The 16,131-nt window shown below is 42.8% G+C and overlaps 1 protein-coding gene across 19 annotated transcripts in view; it reads right to left on the bottom strand.

Annotated features, from left to right (window-relative positions):
* LOC106567148 (basement membrane-specific heparan sulfate proteoglycan core protein) overlaps window positions 1-16,131 on the bottom strand; it is a 162,648-nt gene that overhangs the window by 94,901 nt on the left and 51,616 nt on the right. The gene's annotated exons all lie outside the window — the stretch shown is intronic.

The following is a 16,131-nucleotide window of genomic DNA, read 5'->3' on the forward strand; positions in this document are numbered from 1 at the left end:
ATCATGCTTTAGGAACCCTACTGTTTAATTAAAAGTTGGATTAAGAGTACCTCCCCACACACACACACACACACACACACACACACCCACACACACACACACACACACACACACACACACACACACACACACACACACACACACACACACACACACACCACACGCACGCACACACACAGGCTGTCCCATACATCCATTGTGTTGAGGCCCTAAGGGGTCTGATTGTGATTGTGCCAGTGACAGGGCAGACTGGCCGGCAGCAGTGTTATTATGGTTGGTGGTGAGAATCTGCCATTCAAAGCAGATCTTAGTTTCCTCGAATTACAACAGAACATTGGCACAAGCTAGCCTTGTTCCTCCATGACACCTGCCACTTCTTTTTACAGAGTGAACTTCAAAGATTTCGTATAAAACCCACACAGTAGGCCTCTCGAGTGGCGCAGCGGTCTAAGGCACTGCATTGCAGTGCAAGCTGGGTTACTACAGATCCTGGTTCGATACCGGGATGTGTCACAGCCGGCCGCGCCCGAGAGACCCCCGAGGCGACACACAATCGGCCCAGCGTCGTCCGGGTTAAGGGAGGGTTTGGCTGGTCGGGATGTCCTTGTCCCATCGCGCTCTAGGGACTCCTTGTGGAGGCCGGGTGCATGCACACTGACATGGTCGCCAGCTGTACTGTGTTTCCTCCGACACATTGGTGTGGCTGGCTTCCGAGTTAAGTGGGCATCGTGTCGAGAAGCAGTGCAGCTTGGCGGGGTTATGTTTCGGAGGACGCACGGCTCTCGACCTTCACCTCTCCCGAGTCCGTACGGGAGTTGCAGCGATGGGACAAGACTGTAACTACCATTTGGATATGACGAAATTGGGGAGAATTTTTTATATATTTTTTATATTAAAAAATAAACCCACGCAGTGAGCTGACTATGTAGTGTAGAACTGTATAGCCTGGCATGGACATGGCCGACTGTTCCATACAGTCAGGCGGGCCTAAAAGGATATATTGTACGGTTTGAAAACAGTACCAGAAGACAAGCAACATCAAAAGGACTGACCAAAGGGCCTCATTTGACCCACAGATAATAAAATCACTTCCCTTGGCACTTGCCCTGCAGCGAACAGACACACACACACCCAGTAACAGACATTAGCCCTGTCTCTGAGCTCGCCGCTCTGATGACACGTCACGGCCTTGTGAGCACACTCAGTGCCCATGAGTTTTTGATTACAGCGTTGGGCTGTGCCCTTAACGCTAATGAGGGCTCCCTGGCCTGCTCTCTCTCTGTCCTCTCCCTCTCTTGCTCTTTTCCTCCTTCTATCCCTCTCTCTGACGAGCATTCTGCCAAATGCCACTTACTTTTTCCATCGGGGACATCCCCCATCAAGCACCACCAAGAGTGATGAAACTGCCTGCCAAGAGAGAGCGCGGGGGAGAAAAAAAACGAGCCTGGAAAAATAGCATTCCAAACTCTTAATTCATAAACGTATTTAGTTATTAAAGCTGTGCAGCAGAAATGTGGTGGTTTTGTGAGGCGGGCCGGCCCCCCCTCTGAACACACAAGGCCTGTAGCAAAAGACAAAGAGCTGATTGAGCGCGCGCCCCAGACGCTTTCAGCCTGACCTTCAACCCCCTTCTCTCCATTCAGCGCCTATGGCAGGGGAGTGGGGGAGAAATAAAGAGAGGGAGTAAGAGAATGAAAGAGAGAGAGAGAGAGGGAAGAGAGCGTGAGGGTTAAAACGAACGAGAGAGAAATAGAGAAAGAAAAATTTGAGAGAGGGTGTGTGGGAGAACGAGACCATAAGCCTACAAGAACAAGGCCCAAGTCGTATTACCACGCATCCCACGAGGAACCGGCTAAGTACGAGGGTCTCTCTCTGTCCCCTCCCCCATCCCCCACTGCTGGTGGTCAGCCAAACAGGCCTGTTCTACAGAATAGACTGCTTCAGAGCTCAAGGGAATGACTTCTGGCCCCAATATTACTGGAACTCCTTTGTGCTCTCTCCCCAAGCACACAATGTGAATGTCAAAAAACCCTTCAGGGAAACAGCAGAACACTTCGCTACTATATTGACTGTTTGATTTTCCCCTTTATGTTCACTATAGTGACATGTTTGTACAGCACTGACGAATGTATAAGGCTGAAACGTATGCGTTTTTCTGTTTTATTTCTCGCACCTTGCACTGTCATCCTTTGCATTGTATCGAGCATGGAGTAAGTAAGTAAGTATATTCTTTTTGCATCTCTGCCTCCTTGAGTTCTTCCTTTTTATGGTTTGAGTGCGAGTACCTTTGGAACTCTCTCTATATTTTTTCTTCTATGCACCGGCCACCTTTCTTTTTAGCCTGAGTGTAAACACTCATATTGGCTTTCCACTATACAGACAAAAATCCTTTCACAAAATCTGTTTGCATCATTGGGGTGGGCCAATCCATTATCCAGTTCAGTCATGCTTAGTGTTGGAACTAAACTACAACCCTGAAAATGAAATAAGGGAATATTGGAAGTCACTGCAGTGTGAAATATGTAACATGATTTTCAAGACTAAATGACAAAGGCGACTCATCAAAAGAGAAATAAAAACCTGTTTTAACCTAGATGTTTTTAGCTGGAAATGCTGGTGTCAGGGAGGGAGTGAACGCTATGACAAGATGCAACAACCCCATCATTTTCCATTGGCAACAGAAAACATTGCAGCCTGCCTGAAATGGAAAAAAAAATTCAGACTGGACTCAAACTTCACAAGACCAAGAGTCCCAGGAATGGTGTCTTGGGGGTGAATGTGGAAATGAGAGTGTTTAGCTGAACAGAGCAGATGATGATAAGACTCGTCAAGGTATTTGAATAGAGGGAGAAGGGAAGTAATAACAGTAGACGTAGAGATCAGGTAGAGCATTGGACTTACTGTAGTCTGCCTGGTCTGGGCTTAGAATTTCCCCAATAAATGGAGGTTCCACCAGTGGTGCTATGGTAAGGGGAGTAGGGTGGGGGGTGGAGGGCAGACGGGAGTGGTGTGGGGTCAAAGATAGGGGGCTCCCGAGTGGTGCAGCGGTCTAAGGCACTGCATCTCAGTGCAACAGGCGTTACTACAGTCCCTGGTTCGAATCCAGGCTGTATCACATCCGGCCATGATTGGGAGTCGCATAGGGTGGCGCACAATTGGCCCAGCACCGTCCGGGTTTGGCTGTCATTCTAAATAAGAATTTGTTCTTAACTGACTTGCCTAGTTAAAAAAAAAGGTTCAATAATTTTGTACAATTTTTTAATTTTTTAAATAGGGGTCAAAAGAGAAAATAAGAACAAGTGAGACGAATCAGGAAAAAGGACAGAGTTACTCGAGGCAGGTGAGTGCGGAACGGAGTGTAAGGGGAAAGAAACAAACAGAATGTGTTGATTAGAAAGAACAGAATAGTTGTTCTCTCAACAGAAACAGTTGTACCACTAAGACAAAGTCCCTGGGCTATTCAGACTGAATGAATTGTGAGGAGGGCCGAGCTTTGTGGGAATTGAACATCGCGATGTGTGAACAGTGTGAAAATACCTCGTAGGGCACAAGGACAAGTCTGTGATAACCAATGACTGTTTCCTGTGAGATGAAGAATCCTGATGTTTTCAGTTTTTCCAATGGAACTGCAATGTATTAAATATAGTTGCAGTCTATCAGTAGATCTGTTACATTCCACTGTCTTTAACGTCCCGTCACATAGACATATGTGAACCAGATGATAACTGAGACACACATTTAATGAATATCAGAAGACACGACAGAGCTATAATGCATGAGTTGTACACTATATCTAGTATAGCAGCAGTGTATCTACAATGTGATATTCCTCTGACATCAATGCCACTTGACACAGAGAGGGAACTTACAATGTTAATAACGATAAATGTGAAAATGCTAAACAGTTGTCTATAATCTACAGTGCATCTGTAATGACCCATACATTCAATACTAATGTCCATTCACAGAGCAAAGTACCTCAAATGTAGGAATGACAAATACTGTACATTCAATCAATATCTGACATGACAAAGTCCATATATGTAGTATCTAAAGAGTATAGCAGCAGTGTATCTGATCACACTGCAATGCGTGTTAAAGATACTATCTGCAATGCTCCTTTGACATGCATGTCCATTCACACACTCATTCCAGTGTGAGCTTGATGACCAACGCACTGAATGGAAAAACCAATGACAAAGCTCCGTTGCATGACAGAGTCCAAGGGAAGGAGGTCAGAGGTTATCTCTTAGGGAATTATGTCAATATATCACTGGAGCTGAATGGAAATCCTTCAGACTGGACACACTTCCCTCCACTCTCTGCATTTGCGTGTGCGTCACAAAATGACACCTTATTCCCTGTATAGTCCACTTCCTTTGACCACAGGGCTCTCGTCAAAAGTAGTGCACTATTTAGGGAATAGGGAGATATTTGGAAAGCAGCCTGCTTCTCGAATGGTTGGATCCACTCTGTAAAAAAGGAGGTTTTGGACTCGGAGCGTCAACTAGGAGTTGGCACTTCCTGTTGTTCCCATTAGGATGGAAAAGGCTGGGAGACTGGACTGATTTCTCACTAAAAACCAGTGCAATATATTACACTTGAAAGACATCAATGGGACTATTTTCTGATGATTCAATCATTCTTCCATTGCTTTGGTTAGACCAGCGGACATGCTCTGAAAGTCATTGAGCAGGAGTTTGAGAAGAAATTCTCATAGTGTAAACATTTCTACTAGGTCATTTAAGCAATAAGGCCCTATGGGGTGTGGTACATGGTCAATATACCACGGCTAAGGGCTGTTCTTATGCGCAACGCGGAGTGCCTGGATACAGCCCTTAGCCGTGGTATATTGGCCACATACCACAAACCCCTGAGGTGCCTTATTGCTATTAGAATCTGGTTACCAATGTAATTTCAGCAGTAAAAATAAATGTTTTGTCATACCCGTGGTATACAGTCTGATATACCACGGCTGTCAACCAATCAGCATTCAGGGCTCGAACCACCCAGTTTATAATAAACATTATATCACTGTAGACTATTCTGCAAATAAATAAATAATAATAATAATAATAATACAAATCTCATTTGCATTTATATCAGTGCAATAATATGCATTATGCAATGCTAACTCTTACAGTGAGGTTCTAGCTGCAGGAACTCTTAAAAAGGCTCCAGTCCAGAGTCTGTTGCAAGTCCCCTGTCATAAACTTGAACTGCTGATGAAGCCTATAATAATCAAGTAGGTATGCTGGATCCAGCCGTGCCCCTGCTGCGCACACAGAAACACACTCAGGCCTTCACTGAGACAATATCATTGAATAGACTAGAGAGAATGTATGATGCATGCCCCTCCCTTGCTTGGCGAGCAAGTTCATACGATTTAATGAAGGGATCGATGTAAGTTGATGCTCTAAGAACAGAAGTCAAGTCTCTACAGGAAAGATGGCTTCAACCAGCTCTGCTTCACAGTAACATTCTCCAGAAACAGTATAGATGTTCCTATGTGTTCCTGTCAAATACATAGAACAATGACAGTGCAGTGTGTGTCAAAAGGCGGCGGCGGCCCCTTCCCTAAAGGCTAAAGGGTTTGTGGGTAGTCCAGTTCATGGTGACCCAAACTAATTAGTGTTAATGAAGCATCTGAACAACTTCAAAGAGCTACTGGAAATGTTAACTCTCCTGTTAAGTCCTGGGCTACTGTTGGTCGTCGACGACTCCGTACGGTAAACACTGTTTCAGTGACTATCTGAGTCTTTACTAGATCAAAGAGTTGTGGGTAGTTTTGTTTCACATTCTTTTGGTCATTTCAGCAAGTAATGTGAATTAGCTTTTCAAACTACCGGAAGAAAAGCTGTAAACCGTTTAGCGAATCCCAGGAGAAGGATTATCACTATGATAATGGACAGTTGGTTACTCCCATAACGTAGAGCAGGAAACCATGTCTAACTGTAATACACTATGATAAACTCTGCACTGGAGGGAACTTGAGACTATTGAATAATGAGCTAGATAAGTGAACCACCATTATCTATTCACATATTTTCATTGGGATGTTCCGTAATATTTATATCCAAGTACATCTGAATATTTACTCTCTTTGTACTATCAAGTAGCCAAATCGACTTGCTGGCCTGACGAGCACACATGCAGGATTTGGTTTTCGGGCCAGAGATTAGTTGATATCCAACTGACATCAGTGATATCCTGTCAGTAATGTTGGTCAATTAGACAGATGTATTTGTTACCATCCGCTACAAGTAATAAGTTGAGAATTGTATCTGAAACCGTAACAAACATGCCCTCTGTGTAAACTAAATCTCTTGAAGAAGTGTTTGCTAAAGAGGAGAGGAAAAGTCCACTTTGCGAAGGCAACATGAACTGTTATTGGCACAACCGACCGTAGCAGCATCAAGGGCGCAGTGGATGAGCAAGCTGCTTCCCATGCCCCCTTTCATCATGACGGAACATCACCCACCACCCAATTAAATGAACTGCTACTATTGTTACACTAATATACAGCATGTTAATTATTCAAATGTAGTTCTTAAATGTAGCCTTTTTTTTATAAGAAAGAGTACATACAAATACCAGTACCTGGTTCCTCTTTCATATTGAAATCAAGAAGGGAAAAAATGAAGGAAAATAAGCCAGCTTACTATTGTGCAATGTCACATTCCTATTTTGACAAGGGTGGGGGCAATTTGTATTGTAGATTTTCTTCATTTTAAATACAAATAAAAGTGGTTTTGGAAGGATTCTAAGGGTGATTATTATGTTGCATAAATATGTTTGTGCTTTCCCCCAGAATTATGGCCTAGATTGCTGCTTCTCGGGGGATAGATTGCTGCTTCTCAGGGGATAGATTGCTGCTACTCAGGGGATAGATTACTGCTTCTCAGGGGATAGATTGCTGCTTGCTGCTTCTCGGGGGATAGATTGCTGCTACTCAGGGGATAGATTGCTGCTTGCTGCTACTCAGGGGATAGATTGCTGCTCCTCGGGGGATAGATTGCTGCTTGCTGCTACTCAGGGGATAGATTGCTGCTTCTCGGGGGATAGATTGCTGCTTCTCGGGGGATAGATTGCTGCTTGCTGCTTCTCAAGGGATAGATTGCTGCTTCTCGGGGGATAGATTGCTGCTTGCTGCTTCTCAAGGGATAGATTGCTGCTTCTCGGGGGATAGATTGCTGCTACTCAGGGGATAGATTGCTGCTTGCTGCTTCTCAGGGGATAGATTGCTGCTTCTCAGGGGATAGATTGCTGCTACTCAGGGGATAGATTGCTGCTTCTCAAGGGATAGATTGCTGCTTCTCGGGGGATAGATTGCTGCTACTCAGGGGATAGATTGCTGCTTGCTGCTTCTCAAGGGATAGATTGCTGCTTCTCGGGGGATAGATTGCTGCTTGCTGCTTCTCAAGGGATAGATTGCTGCTTCTCGGGGGATAGATTGCTGCTACTCAGGGGATAGATTGCTGCTTGCTGCTTCTCAGGGGATAGATTGCTGCTTCTCGGGGGATAGATTGCTGCTTCTCGGGGGATAGATTGCTGCTTCTCGGGGGATAGATTGCTGCTTGCTGCTTCTCAGGGGATAGATTGCTGCTTCCCAGGGGATAGATTGCTGCTTCCCAGGGGATAGATTGCTGCTTCTCAGGGGATAGATTGCTGCTACTCAGGGCTGTTGCTAACATTTGGCCCTGCATGCCCAATCAGTAATTTGGCCATGATTACTACAAGGTTTAGATAGCTGGCGAGACCTAGCAATCTATAACATTTTAGCTGACATGGGCTAATTGAGTGAGTGTCAGTGACTGATATAATAGGAAAACTGCTGATACCAAATTTAGAAGTTTCACATTGTGTATTGTACTAGCCTATCTAAACGTAAGTTGTGACCCTGACTGACCTCCTAAAATCTAAGTGTTTATGTTGCTTATGCCTAGAGACCTGCTACTGCTTGTCAGAGTCTGGAAGACAGGCAGGCTTTCTTGAGCCTACTGCCTGAGATTCAGAGAAACAGCCCTTCTCTAATTCTATAGCCTACTAGAAACCATATATTTTTGAATTATAATAATGCCAAAGTTGGCTTTCAACTCTTAAAATTGAGCCCAATATAACCGTTATCAATTATCACTCATTTTGAGAAATGGAAACTTTCTCCATTTGGAAAACATTTAGAAAGATAACATTCTTATTCGTGTGTATGAATTTACCATGTTCAATTTGACTGCCCTATTTTATTTGTTCTAAGCTAGCACAGAGATGTGAGGGTTTGTTCAGGAGAAAGCAGAGAAGAGTGCATGCAGAGCCACAGTCACCAGTTAGAACTCATAACAGATTATTATCAGGAGCCGCAAATTATGTTGTCAAGAGCAGCAATTAAGGGCTGCACCATTATTTATGCTTGAATCTGAAGAAAAATGTAATGAACAGCTTTAATTGTGACCGACAATCCAGATTAATTTTCTCCTGAAGATAATGTAAGAATTCGTTAAAAAATAAAATTAAAACAATGTTTTGGGTCCCACAGTTTGGGAACCATTGAGTAAAACCATTCATACTGACACTGAATAATAATCAAAGACAATGCCTTGGCACTGTGAACAAATAAACAATCAAGGATTAAGGGATGAAATTGAAATGCTTAACCCCATCACAGACAGTGTTCTAAAATACTACAGTTTTTTTTTCTTATCCTCTCATGAGTAGTCCTCCTATCGCCCACCATCCCTTCCTCCCTTAGCAAGTTCTACTCAGCTTTCTGCCCCCTGTTCACGTCAGTGACGCAGGTGTGTCTGAGTGTGATCAGTGACCCCCTCCGAGAAGGCCAGAGCAGAACAACAACAAAGAACACACCAAAATAACTGCAGCTGCCGCCTCTTGTCCTTCTGCCCCGTGTCGGTGTGACTATCTGAGAGCCCAGGCTGTCTGACAAACAACGCCACTGGCTGACACACACATTACACACGTCACACTGTACTATGAAACAAAGATAAATTAGATGAATAATGATAGTAAAAAGCTTTGGGCCACCTTAAATGAATTTTTGGCAAAAAGGCAAACTCAGCTCCATCATTCATTGAATCAGATGGCTTATTCATCACAAAACCCACTGATATTGTCCACTACTTAAATCATTTTTTTCATTGGAAAGATTAACAAACGTGGGCATGACATGCCAGCAACAAATTCAGAATCTAACTGACCACATTTTGAAAGACAAGCATTGTAATTTGGAATTCCGTAAAGTGAGTGTGGAGGAGGTGAAAAAATGATTGTTGTCTATCAAAAACGACAAGCCATTTGGGTCTGACAACTTAGTAGTGGACGATATTGCCATGAGAATGCTACCTGCCCCAATGCATAGTGCCAACTGTACAGTTTAGTGGAGGAGGAATAATGGTCTGGGGATGTGTTTCATGGTGTGTTTCATGGTTAGTTCCAGTGTAGGGAAATCTTAATGCTACAGCATACAATGACATTGTAGATGATTCTGTGCTTCCAACTTTGTGGCAAGAGTTTGGGGAAGGGTCTTTCCTGTTTCAGCATGACAATGCCCCCATGCACGAAGCGAGGTCCATACAGAAATGGTTTGTCAAGATCGGTCTGGAAGAACTTGACTGGCCTGCACAGAGCCCTGACCTCAACCCCATCTAACACCTTTGGGATGAATTGGAACGCTGACTGCGAGCCAGGCCTAATCGCCCAACATCATTGCTCAACCTCACTAATGCTCTTGTGGCTGTATGAAAGTAAGTTCCCACAGCAATGTTCCAACATCTAGTGGAAAGCCTTCCCAGAAGAGTGGAGGCTGTTATAGCAGCAGACGGGGGACCAACTCCATATTAATGCCCATGATTTTGGAATGAGATGTTCAATGAGCAGGTGTCCACATACTTTTGGTCATGTAGTGTATGTGGCAGTAGAGTAGTGGCCTAAGGGCACACACTTAATGTGTTGTGAAATCGCTTGTGAAATGTAACGTCATGTTTTTAATTGTGTATATACAGGGAGGGCATTGTGAGAATCTTCCCATGACCCCAAAGTTAAAACAAACTTCCTGGGAGCCTTTTGAAAAAATAAATGGTGCCTTTGACCCATCTTAAACAAGTGTTGTCACTCTGCTGGAAATAACTTACATAATTAATTTCCTTTAATTGATATTTTATGGTTGAATTGTTTTAAAATAAATGAGTGTAAGAATACATGACACAGTGTATATACATTTCCACCTACTGTTTGCAGATGGGATTTCAAACATCACAAAAAACAAAAACCAAGCAGTCTCGAGGTCAATGTAGTCTGTGATAAAATGCCTTTAAACCAAGGGAAGGCAGACTGAGTCAGACTGGAGATAGTGAATTTTGAAGCCTCTGGTTTAAAATTAGCATTGGGAAGAACTCTCTAACTAAGCTCTGTTTCTATGGTTTCTAAACAATGTTCTCTGTCTGCTCTAGGAATGTCTGCTAGGAAGAGGGGGCATGTGAACCAGTGGAATACCGAGAGATGAAAGACAGGCTGGAAGATGTCTCCCACAGAACTGTATCGAGATATGCTGCAGAGGTCAAGAGAAGAGGTTGGGAGGGACCATGCTGAACCGACATTCGGAACCTTCAGTGGACCAAAAGACAATAGACAAGAGGTTGAAAATAACCTCCCCCCTTCAACAACAGTTAAAGACTGGATTTTTTTCTCACACAGCTTCAAATGCCAGTTCAACCGGTTCAAATGTTAGGTCCCTGAGAGACTAGGAAAGAGAAAATCTTCAACACAGCAAACACAACAGGATGTGCATCATAATGGGTGCAGAAGTGCCACCTCTACTTCCATCACTCTACACTATTTAAGGGGGGAGGAAGGAGAGGTGAGGGCCTACATTCCACATGGACAACCCGCTGGACAGGGAGACTCGGCACCAACGTGTTGACCAGACAAATCCAACTCAGGAAACCAGTTCCTTCCCAACTGCTGTCATATAATAATCTAAAAATGGAACGGTGAGCACAGCACACTGCTGCCCCGGCCTTCACTGCTGCCAGACAAGGCATATTTTCGATTCTGAAACAGAAAATTCTGTCTGAGTAATGGATACAGTATTTAGTCATGGATATTTACTAACAACAAGTCCAAATTGTAACACTAACTGAACTGAATAGCGAAAGTTAAAATAGACATTTTGACTGCCAGAAATAGCAAGCTCTTCGTGACAGCAGTAGAAAAAAGACTCCAGTGTAGAAAAAGCATGTCGATACAGTAGGACATGCGCGTGAGACTCAAGTAAGACTGGATGGTTTATCAGCCGATTATTTTGCGGAAAACCCCAGAAATCCCATATATTCTCAATTATATTTTCAGACTTTTCCACTTCCTTTTGTATTTGAATACATTTTGTGTAGTGTGTAATGTATATCTGCCAAATCTGATTTGACCCTGAGGCCACTAATCCAAGCTTCCCAGCAGGATTTGGCCGAGAACTACAAACCCGCCCCAAGTAGTGTCTGGCGTGTTCACATCTATAATCATCAATGGGTCAACAAACCACTCATATCCAATTTGACTGTTGGAGGCTTAGAGACTTTAAATCTACTACTGTGAGTGTGATCTGCTAATGCTGTGAGCAACCCGTAACTCACCTGCTTAGTCATGGCTAACTCTGGATGCTTCAATAAAGGAGGTGTACTGTTTAAGGACTTTTGGACTCCTTACCTGTACATATCCAGCTTGCATATCCTCAGTGCTGAGCCATTTTGGTGAGGAAACTCTTACAACTTTTTTTTAAAACAGCCATTTCACATGTGAAAACTGTTTTCCTAGACTTCGAGCTTGGCTTAGCTGAATGCGAACCATTCATATTATGCTTGTGTTAAAAGGATAGTTCACCCAACAACTTTCGTCATTCCTATTTTTTGATAAAGCACACTTTTCTTTAACCTCAATGTCAACCTTTGACATTGCGTTGTTGTTTTTAGCTGTATAGATGATGTATTTTGGATGTTCTCAGTGTATTTTCAACGCTTTCAGACAATGTGATAATCACAATTTTTTTTTAAAGTGCACTAAGATAACAAAAAGTGAATTTGAGTTAACAGATTAACTCTGACAGCCCTAATTCAAAATAATCTCTTTGCAGAACAGTATCTGTTCACATTCATTCCAAAAGCAAACGCATTCACACATTTTAAAATACATTAAAATCCCTTTTAGGCCTTTAGATTAAATGTAACAAAAAACATTGGACATCTAACAATAACAGAAGCTAGCTAGCTAGCTAGGGTGAAATGAAAGGCAAGCTATCGCCTATCACTAAGCTAGCTAGCAGTTAACAATTAGCATGTGACCATTAGATACAAATGTCATAAAAAGTAACCTTCTAAAATACATATCAATATACGAGGTTCATATGTACACATGTAAATACACTCAGTATGAGCCCTCATTTGTAAAAATAAAACCATTTAAGAGCCAAAAACATTTATAACGGATATTTAAAAAATCTATCCGAAACGCCATCTTGTTCTCATTGACTTGCATATAAAAGTCAGCTAGCTAGATAGATATACTTAGCTTGTCTACACTCATGTGAAAATCTCTCTTGTTTTTCACTCGGTCAAAACAATTAAATTATACATCAAAATTATCAGAAAACTCAACACAGTTTAGTTAAACATGTAACCTATAGATTTTGAAAACGTAACCATGCGTACAAACCAGAAAACAGGATAAAAATAAGGCAACACGGAGAGATAGCTTCTCTGTTCTTTTCGCTTCTTCCAATGTCATTGTTTTTCACATGTGAAAGTGAGATTTACACATGTGGAGTTCTTACATGTGAAACTGCAAATGTGATTTTCACATGATTGTTTTTCCACATGGGAACTTGCAATTCTACATGTGAAAGTGAGATTTACAAGTGGAGTTTTCTTATTGTGAAACTGCAAACGTGATTTTCACATGTTAATGTTTTTTAAATGTGAACTTGCAATTTGCATGTAAGGTGATAACATGTTATTCTCCTCACATGTAAAAAAGTGATGTTAACACGTGAACTCTAAATGTTAAATTTAAGCTCAACATGTGAAAATGTGTTTGCTTTGGGAATGAATGTGAACAGATACTTTTCTACAAAGATGTTTTTGAGTTTTAAATCGGTTAACTTGAGTTAACTTTTTGTAATTTTAGTGCGCTTATTTTTTGTTGTTGATTAATCACATTGTATGAAAGCGTTAAATCCAAAATACATCTATACAGCTAAAAACAAGAATGCGTTGTCAAAAGCTGACATTGAGGTTAAAGAAAGTTTGCTTTATCAATTCACCTTATTTTGCTAACTGTTAATTTGGACAAAAATCTAGATGCCAATATTCTTGTAATGCTTTTTGTATAAAACATCTCAAATTAATGCTCAATTTGAGCAAATTCCAAATATGTGATTAATAACAGCAAATCCTGCTATTAACCAGATTTGTTTTTTTAAATTACATTTGACAGCCCTATTTTGAATTGAACAATCAATATAATGGTCAAAACATTGGGTTCTCAAGTGGGAGACCCGGGTTTTAATCCCGCCAGATAGAAAAGCACACGTGAAACTTAGACTATCACGTGAAATGTTGGGAAACCACGTGTCATGTGAAACATTTACATGTTAGAAATCTATGTAAAACTTCACACGTGTCCGAAAACCATGCATCTGACTCATGTTAATTTTTGGTTTTCACATGTGATTTGTTCAGATCCAAAAAATCATGCATTCAAACAAGCGCATGCACACACACACACACACACACACACACACACACACACACACACACACACACACACACACACACACACACACACACACACACACACACACACACACACACACAAACCCACAATCACAGATGGGGGAAGATACCACAGACGAGTGATCTCTTCCACAGACTGACTAAATAAGGCCCTCACAGAAACGTTCCCTGTGGCTCAGTTGGTAGAGCATGGTGTTTGCAACGCCAGGGTTGTGGGTTCGATTCCCACGGGGGGCCAGTACAAAAAAAAAAATGTATGAAATGTATGCATTCACTACTGTAAGTCGCTCTGGATAAGAGCGTCTGCTAAATGACTAAAATGTAAACAAGCAAGGTGTGAAAATTCCACTGCCAGTAAGTTTTGCTGAGTATACCAAACATTAGGAACACCTTCCTAATATTGAATGTGTCCCCCTAGGGCTGTTGCGGTTCTGAAAGGTCATTTTTATGGTGAAAATTATCTTCCTCAAACTTGAAACTCAAATGCTGCGTATGTATGCCAGTTAGGCTCTACACCTGTTGTAAAGCGGATTAATGTGCTTCATTTTAAGTTATCTGGCCACTTTAGTGATACAAACCGTATCAAAACATATAGGCCTATGGCCTAGACTACATGAGGTGTGCGACTATGATTTGGTTCATTTTCATGCCAGCCAGGTAAGCTATACTCCTGATGTAACGAGAAGCAATGTGCTTAACATTTGGAAAGTTGAGAAATAAATATAAACTCAGCAAAAAAACAGTCATTAAGACACTAACAGCTTACAGACACGGTAGGCGATTAAGGTCACAGTTATGAAAACTTAGGACACTAAAGAGGCCTTTCTACTGACTCTGAAAAACACAAAAAATAATGATGCCCAGGGTCCCTGCTCATCTGCGTGAACGTGCCTTAGACATGCTGCAAGGAGGCATGAAGACTGCAGATGTGGCCAGGGAAATAAATTGCAATGTCCGTACTGTGAGACGCCTAAGACAGCGCTACAGGGAAACAGGACGGACAGCCGATCGTCCTCGCAGTGGCAGACAACGTGTAACAACACCTGCACGGGATCGGTACATCCGAACATCACACCTGCGGGACAGGTACAGGATGGCAACAACAACTGTCCGAGTTACACCAGGAACGCACAATCCCTCCATCAGTGCTCAGACTGTCCGCAATAGGCTGAGAGAGGCTGAACTGAGGGCTTGTAGGCCTGATGTAAAGCAGGTCCTCACCAGACATCACCGGCAACAGCGTTGCCTATGGGCACAAACCCACCGTCGCTGGACCAGACAGGACTGGCAAAAAGTGCTCTTCACTGATGAGTCGCGGTTTTGTCTCACCAGGGTGATTGTCGGATTCGCGTTCATCGTCGAAGGATTGAGCGTTACACCGAGGCCTGTACTCTGGAACGGGATCAATTTGGAGGTGGAGGGTCTGTCATGGTCTGGGACGGTGTGTCACAGCATCATCGGACTGAGCTTGTTGTCATTGCAGGCAATCTCAACGCTGTGCGTTACAGTGAAGACATCCTCCTCCCTCATGTGATACCCTTCCTGCAGGTTCATCCTGACATGACCCTCCAGCATGACAATGCCACCAGCCATACTGCTCGTTCTGTGTGTGATTTCCTGCAAGACAGGAATGTCAGTGTTCTGCCATGGCCAGCGAAGAGCCCGGATCTCAATCCCATTGAGCACGTCTGGGACCTGTTGGATCGGAGGGTGAGGGCTAGAAATGTCAGAAAATGTCCGGGAACTTGGAGGTGTCTTGGTGGAAGAGTGGGGTAACATCTCACAGCAAGAACTGGCAAATCTGGTGCAGTCCATGAGGAGGAGATGCACTGCAGTACTTAATGCAGCTGGTGGCCACACCAGATACCGACTGTTACTTTTGATTTTGACAGTGAGAGGACTTTCTTTTTTTGCTGAGTTTAGTAGTCCTAGCCTATAGAAAGCTGATGGAGCCCCTTATTTTTAATAAGAGGCCATGACTGTTTTCTCATGCAATTGCATAGCCTATAGAAATGTTGCGCAACATGAGCTCTCATGAAGTGTTTGATTAGATTTTCGATAACATTTGCATTAATGTCAGAGTGATTTGAGGGAGAATAGAGTGGTGAGTACCAGTCAGTTAGCAAGTTTGGTAGACTACTAATGACCATCAGCAGCATCAGAGCTAGGAGAAGCCTAATTACCATGACTAAACGGTCACATGGAATTTGACTGCCGTCATGACTCTTGACTGCCGGTGTGGCAGTAATACGATTTCTGTAACAGCCCTAGTCCCCCCCACCCCCTTTGCCCTCAGAACAGCCTCAGTTTGTCCAGGAATAGACTCTGCAAGGTGTCAAAA

Source organism: Salmo salar, chromosome 13 (genome assembly GCF_965601325.2).
Source record: "Salmo salar chromosome 13, fSalSal1, whole genome shotgun sequence".
Lineage (NCBI taxonomy): Eukaryota > Metazoa > Chordata > Actinopteri > Salmoniformes > Salmonidae > Salmo > Salmo salar.